Source organism: Salarias fasciatus, chromosome 11 (assembly GCF_902148845.1).
Source record: "Salarias fasciatus chromosome 11, fSalaFa1.1, whole genome shotgun sequence".
NCBI classification, from domain to species: Eukaryota; Metazoa; Chordata; class Actinopteri; order Blenniiformes; family Blenniidae; genus Salarias; species Salarias fasciatus.
The window spans coordinates 13,174,148-13,182,459 of NC_043755.1; positions in this window are offsets into that span (position 1 = coordinate 13,174,148).

The following is an 8,312-nucleotide window of genomic DNA, read 5'->3' on the forward strand; positions in this document are numbered from 1 at the left end:
CAGGACGACGGCTGATGATGAAGTGACGCTCCTCGACGGCGCACGGTGCGCTCCCATTGGCTCCTGTCACCTCCGAGCCGGGCGGGGCTTCCATCGCACCCATTCACTTCCACGGGGGGGAGGAAGATCAGATTTCTCTCTCTCTGCTGACTTCACCGGGCACCTCGTGAGCGCAGCGTTTGGTAGGAAGTCCGTCGAGTCATATCAGATGTGACGCAAACATTGGGGAAAGAGTCGCACTCGTGACCTTAGCTCTAAATTAAGTCACTTTTATTGAGTCTCATGAGGAAATTAATTTCCTGCTCGTGCCCTGTCCTGATCACAGCTAGACTTTGGGGCATGTCCAGAAATGTGTGCATCTTGAGAAAATAACCAACATGCCTTTACAAGGAGAAAGTGTGTCAAACTATCCTGCTCAAGGACACTTGAGTTGAATCTTCCTGATTCCGGAAGGGGCTCTAACCCGCACCTCTGAGCTCAGTTTTCAGATCAGGCATGCCATTATTTTCCCCAAGGGATTCACATGAAAATGCAGAATCACTGTGGATCACCAAGCCATACAACGTCTATGCAGTTGTCCCAGATGTCAACTTGTGATTTCTCAAGATTCAGGACGTACAATTTTTTTTTCATAAACTACTGCTATGATAGCTAGATTGACAGATATTTTCTCCAATAACAATAAAACACAAATGCAGTCTCATGTGCTTGTCTTTCTGTGTGTGTGTGAGAGAGAGATTGAGTATGTTTGTGTATGGCGGAGGTGTTTTGATCTTGTATCTTCTCAGCCTTCCTGTTCACGAGTTCAACATCACTGAGAGGAGGCGATGATCCACTGGGCTGTTTTTGCTGAATTTCTGTTTCTCGGTATGTTTTGTCCATTTGCAGTAATTCAAATGGGATTTTATCAACACAGAAAAGATTACACCCACAAGCACACACGATCTACACTTTGAGCTTCAAGCTGCAACCTTTAAATAATTGAATTCATTTACATTTGATTTAGTATATCTCAGTGACCCCATAACACCCAGAGACACCCAAGAGGCAGCCTGTCCATGTTTAATGTAGGAATAGAGAAAAAGTTGTTTTTTTATTGTCAGTCAGCCAGAAGCATTTCGAGATGTAGGGGAGACGTCTTGAAGAAGTTTTAAGTCCTGATGTCTTTGAAGAAGTATTCTTTGCAAAGTATGAAAGGTTTATTATCATTGCTTTGGAAAATGCAAAGAGGGGGCCTGGGGTCCTACTCAATTTTATATACGTCAGCAACGGTTGAGAAGATATTGGGTCTTTTCTGCTTTTCTAACACTGACCTGCAGAGACAGAAGATCAAAGGTCAGCAGCTTTCCAGTTACCATTCCAAAATGAAAATGCAGTGTCAGGAAACTCTCAGTCATTCGTCTGCTAAACATCGTCACAATGGCCGCATGTCTGGGGATGTTTGCCTTTCCTAGTATTTACATTCAGTCTTTGTCAGACCCTCTCAGAGTTGTGACGATGATGGGCCAGTTCAGATCTTCTCAAGACCCACAATTTTAGGGTTTTCCCCACTTGGAGGTAAGTCGTTGCTGAAGTGCCTCAGAGTCTGTTTGTCTTAGTCCTTTCTCTAATATCCTCCAATGTTGTTTGAGGGCTAAGCACACAACTCCCTGATCCTTGAAAACAGATGTCGGCCATAGTGGCTGGTTCAGTGAAGCATCAGGAGAAAGAAAGCTGCGCATTCCCTATATAACTGTTGACACTATATAACTGTATCCTCACTCTAATGTATGAACACAATTCAAAAGAATGCTCTAACGTCAAGGTTTGCTTCAGAAGGAACTGCTGTGACACATTCATTCAAGTCATGTATATTGGAGCACAGTCACATTTGAACTGTGCTGGGTAAATTCGCTCTAGGACCAGAGTTAGAGAGAAAATAATGGGGCATCACTTTTAAAATGAACATTGATAGTATCACCACACATAACTGATAATGTTGTTATGATTCTCAAACTTTTGATATTAACACATTTTCTTTGCTGTACTTTGTGTAGATGTTGAAATTCTTTAGTAGTTTACTAGTTAATAGTTTAATCTTATCCTTGTTGACCTTAAAAATAACTGCATTTCATAATTGTTTATGCCAAGGAAAATAAAGATTTATATTATTTTATTGTAAATTAAATGTTTTATATGCTGTTAAAAGAACTGTTGCTTTTAATTATTTGATATGAATATGTCTCACTTTCTACAAAATAGGCCCTATAAATGACTATGTGAAATTGTTTCCAAGTTCATAGAAACAATCGAAATACAGCATGCATACACTACTTATACTTTGAAACATTAAAGTCACCGAGATGGAAGATGCTTTATGCACTTCGTTTTCAAGTTTTTGAAAGTAGTTGTGGTTTCAAACCCCTGCAGGTGGTCCGGGATGCAGCACGGCTTCTGGTCTTCAACCAGCCCACGGGAGTACATCACCCTGCTGCTCGTGTCTTTTCATTAGCTCCCAGCTGTTCCATGCATGAAATTCAAAGCCTTGAAACTCACTTGCAAAGCAGTGACTAAAACAGCTTTCCTCTCTGATCTTATCTGAACTCCCTCGTCCTGATCCACACACACTCCTGTCAGTTCACGGAGCCTGTAAAAGGTCACCACACAGAGGTCCGAGCCACACTTGTCGAATACAAGGCAGTGGAAGGCTTAACACAAAGACCCAGCTATCTGTGAACTGTTCTGTGTTTAATGATAGAAAATTTACAAAGGGGAGCAAATAAAATCAATTGTAATTTACTAGAAGTAATTGGGTGGGATCTGGTCAAATCATTTCCTTTTCCAGTCAAATTTTTCTATTGCGAGGAAGGAGGATGAAAATCAATCTCCCTCCATCAGTGATCCAGAGTATTTCATGGCAAAATGACAAAACTCATCAAATACTGGTATTTTATAATCTAAGTAATACAGAACTGCCTGTGAGAAATAGGTTTTGTCAGATTCAAAATCAGCATGTCTGTTATAAATTTGACATTTGATTCAAAATCATGTCCTGCTGATGAAGACTCTGCAGCGACTCCTCTTCCACAGCTGAACCCAGCGGCCGATTTCTCCTCTGGGAGTTAAACAACAGAGCAATAGAAGGATTTAATTTTAGAATATAACAGAAGACATTACAGGAGGATGAAACAGCATTAGCTCCCAGAGGAACTGCAGCAGTGAACAGGGACCTGCGAGACACTGGCACGGCGCTGCATTAGGCAGGTCTTTTCTGGCTTGATGTGTTTTCACAGCTGCTGTGTCTGAAAGACTAAAAGTGATTTTGTAGAAGCGGGGAAAGAGCAAGGAGGAATGTGAAGCCGCGTTCCTCAGGAGCCATGGACCAGCTATCAGGACAGCCTGCAGTGCCCCATGGACCACTGATCAAAGACAAGGGAGGGGGGGGGCACGATGGCCACCTCCTCATTATGTACCTCCCTCTTTCTTTTTTTGTGTCCTCTCCCTGGCTGTCCAACCCCACTTTTTCCTCTTTTACTTGCTCTATCTTTCATTCTGCTGCTCTCTGGTATGACGTCTCGGTTTCATCTCTGTTACTGATTTATGAGGAGTCCTGCTAGTGCCTGATGTGACCAGTCAGATGTTCCTCAGTTTTGTAGGGAAAAAAAAATAGGATGGTCAGATGTGCTTTCTTCACAAGTCACTGAATTTTAATTCCAGATCTTTTAAGTGATCCTTCCATGTGGAATCATGACAGCGCCCCACTTTACAATCTGGAAATGATTTCTGCACTCCGCTTAGCAAATATTGATGCCTCACATCAAAACCCACAGTATAGCGGAGTGGAACAATTGACACAAGAAAAAAAAACAACTTACAATTAGATTCCAGACATGAAAATAGAATACAAATGAAGGGGCTTAACTTTTGTCTAACTATTATCTGCAGCTTAATGGGAATGTGTAGACGCCGTCTCCCTGCTGTTGCATTGTGTTTGCTGAGCAGAGCGCTGGCCAGATTTAGAGCAGCGGGGTGACTGAGCCAGAGCAGCTCTCCCACTGTGTAATAAACACAACCATGCCAATATCTAATTTGGATGCACCCAGGTCAGCATGGTCTTCCCAGCCAGCCTGCAAGTCGGGCAGCCAAGCGACTGAACAGCCAAATGGAGATTTATCATTTCCTTCTGATTACATTTTGAGGTCATTAGTTTTCGGTTTGTTAATAACAGTATTACCATTCTAGTAATGAAATTCCTGTCACATAATCACTTGTAAAATATGAATCTGTGGTATGTGTACATGAGCCACGCACCCATTTTGCATGACTACACACAAGCATACACACACCGACGCTGCGTTTGTGTATTCCTCTTTCGTGTAGAGCACAGCCTTGGGTGTGATAATTTAAAGTCCCCCACTGACTGAGACTGACAGCCTTGGTGAGGTGCCTCATCCATCTGTGTTGACACTGAAATGCACAAATCACATCTGAGCCTATCAAGACCAACAGTGAAATGAGGGGGTTCGTGTGACTAATGTGTGTGTGCCGATGCAGGGAGGGCCAGTGAGCGCACCCTCAAGGATTTAAGTGAAGGGCTGCTTAATATACTGTACATCTGGCTCTGCTCACGCCAGAGAAAACAAGTCAAGCAGATGAATATTTCAGTTTTTTAGCCTCCAACATATTCCATTCTCTTAAAGGAGTAGCTCAATATTCAAGACAATGCAGTTCAGCACTTTCTTAATGCTTTAAATGTAATGCAGCATCATGAAAATAGTTAACATACCTACCCTTTGAACACTTTAGATTTTGCACAAATAAATCAAACTGGACAGAAACTATTGGCTGGTGATGGTGATGGAGGTGCTCAAAAATAAACTGCTTGATTTTTCAATTTAAACAGTCTTAGTTTGTCATTACTTACACACATTTTTACAACCCCACCTTAGCAGCACTGATTTTAATGCGTCTCACAACATTTTGTTTATGTCGTCTGTTACTGTCATAGACTCAACACTGTAGATTTGGAAGACACATTCTGGATGTGCTCATATCAGTAGAGAAGCCGGTTCGGGGCCATTGAATCTGTAAGAATAAATCCCAGGAAAACCCGTCTGGGAAAATGAATGTCAATATATTCAGTACTCGCAAATAAATTTTGGCCAAAGGAGTGGATAAATCACCTCTTCCATAACTAGCAAGACTGTAAAACAATCCTAGAGATTGTCATAATTATCTTAGTGTTTTATTGCTTCACTTTGAGCCATTTTATCACATCTCTAACATAAACCTGTCACAATAAAAGATGACCTCTGCTGAGTTTTTACAGTCTGCTTCAGTTCGGTCATTTTTCTGTCACAAGGGTCTGTCACTTCAATTTGAGTGGCAACTGCAAAACCTCTTCACCATATCACGGTCCACTTAAAAGTCAGACTGAATTACCACTCTCTAAAGACCAATATCCTGTTGCTTCTTGTTAATGATTAAAAATAAGCACCTTGGGGCAGAAATCACTGCTCTGTTTGTAATTGCCATTTGCCTTTACATCCAATATTGATTTGTGATCATCACTGATGCTTGACGTGAAAAATATGTAAGATATCAACTTGTGCAATTTGGGACACTGTTTTAAGAAGATTGTGACATCTTCAAAACATGATCATCATAATAATAAATGCTAATCATCACCATATCATCATTTCCCTTTTCATATTTTAGATTTCAGATTTCCTTGATATGTATATTTGTGCATCAAATGAGACAGATATGCAAAGGTACTGGTCACATGTTTGAATATTTACATTTGTGTTGTGCACAGTATGCACGGCAATGTTCTCAGCACCTTGCGTACACATCGGTGTGTGCACGATGGTACATCTCAATCACAGAGCAGAGATCAGGTTCAATTACACATGCAATAACTTTTAGGTCTCGAAAGGCCTGAAAACCATTTATATGCTAATAAGTATGACAGCAGTAATGACTTGCAATAAAAAGACATCTGCTGCTTGATCGAATCTGATATTAGAGCATTACCACGATCAGCCTTTGCTATTTGTCTTGAAACCACTTGTTAGCCTCGTAACTCCTTGTGGGAAGTGTTTTGGGCATCAAGTGCTGCTGATGTAACAACCTTTCCCAGGACTTTTCTTGTCTTCCTCCTGTGTGTATTCGTGTTGTGCTTCTGCTTTAGCTTGGTAGCAACACATTGGGGAAATCGACAGAGGGCAATGCTTTTTTTTTTTTCTTTAATGAAAGCAAGCCGAATCAGCTTTATGCACAGACTGGTGACAAATTAACAGAATTACGAAAACAAATGTTTCTACCTAGAGTTTGTGGTACAGTGAAGTCCATAACATCCTATCGTGCTCTCTGGCATGTGGCAGAATGGCCCAGTTGGTTCTGATTTAATTTCAATATGAAAGGGAAAAAAAAACATCTAAATACAATTCCTGTTGAGTTCACTGCAGGGCCACAGACAGGACCTTCAATCACCAAGATTACTTAGCCGGCTTGGGTTTCCTTAGGAACCCGGACTAATTTAACCTCTGCATTTAATCAATAGAAAAGGCATCAGGAAACAAGGTCTGCACTTGTGGTTGACCAGGCAATCTTGCGTGACCTCTGCATTGACGGATCGGGTGGCTCTGGAGGACATCTTGTTTGGTTTGGGCCACTAGTCACTGCGATACAAGGTTATCCTGAACAGTAGGCCTCATCAGATGAAGAAACATGCCAGTCCTGAGGGACAAGGTATCTTCTCGAATGACAAACCAGAGTAAGAAGCGCCACTGAATAACCTGAGTATGATGGAATGTCAACCATATAAAATGGTCTTCATAGAGAGAGCAGATATTAATTTACGGCAGATTTTTGGTGGATGTCTCAGTTACTGTTTTAAACTAATATCACTGCAATATTTAATTAAATACATGTTTAGGAATCTTTATTCATGAGCGATGGCTGGTTAAGACTATCACCTAAATCTCATCGGTATTGCTGTCAATCTACACATTCCTAATGTGGATGGATGGAGAAGTTATTAAAGATGGATATATGGGATCCATGCTTCCATTGGTGTTCTAGAGAGTTAATGTGAACTCTAAGTACCCACCAGAATGTTGCATTACCCAGACATGAAAGTCTGAATTATAAATTTAAAAAACTATAGTCACTCTGAACTAACCCACATGGTGTCAACGCTTAGATTAGGTATGTCATATGCCAGTCCTCTCCTTTTCCACTTTTACATCCAAAATACAATACAAACCCAACTTCGCATTTGATCTGAAATGATTATCGAGTCTACAAAGCTCAGAAGTTTCATTTCTGTGTTTCATGCCAAATTATCAAAAGAAACAACAAAGTCCATCACACTTTATACCACAATATTTGCTGACAGAACAACTACAGCATCATAGGCAATGGCGTCTTTTTCTGATGAGGGAAGCCTGCTGTGCACAGTTACTATTTCAAGGTCCGGAAAAAGATCAATGAGGGAGAGTAGCAGTGGGACTGGACTACAAATTGAGCAGCCTTTAATCACCATGCGCATTGCACAGCAGTGTGAAAGTTTCTGTTATGAAAAGGTTTAATCACTCGTGGAGTTGAACAGAGTGAACGAGCTGCGATTGAAAGGCGTGCGTGGCCTCGGAGAGCACATACGTGTTTGTTAATTCTCTTGCCGTCGTACAGATATCTGATTCTGTGCATTCAAACACAGACATAGCTGAGGAATGACTCACCAATTATTTCAGAGCACAGTTTACGTCATCCATTTTTTGTTATGTGTCAAAAATATTACTCGGAGATCTTAATATGTTGAGTCTGGTAATACATAATGTATTAATCCACCTGCCAGTAGTTTCCAGGCTGTTCAGGAGTTGAGAACAAGGTCTGTGACAGAATTTAATGAGTAGAGAGTTAGCAGTCACTTGCTTGTTAAATGAGCATACAAGTATTTGTAATACTGCTCTGTGAGTGAACATGACTTTGTGTGTGTTGTGCCCTCCACCTTCATATGCATGTGATTCGACAGAAACCATCGAACACTTTACAGTAGAACGATTCTCCGGCGAGACCCCGCAAAGACCAATCAAGATAACAAGAAGAGAAAACCCTCAAGGAGCCAGAAGGTTAATAAAGAAGGAGTGTAATACGAGACCTCATTAGTAAGAACCTTTCATGATGCTTCCCAGGAAGCCCATATAGCTGACCCAGGTGCCGCCGAGAATGTGACCTTGGTGTGATGGTAAACGGGTAATAAATCCAGCGGCCGCAGGGACACAGTGTGTAGTTTGTGGACAGGCCGGTCAATGAGGAAGCAAGCCATG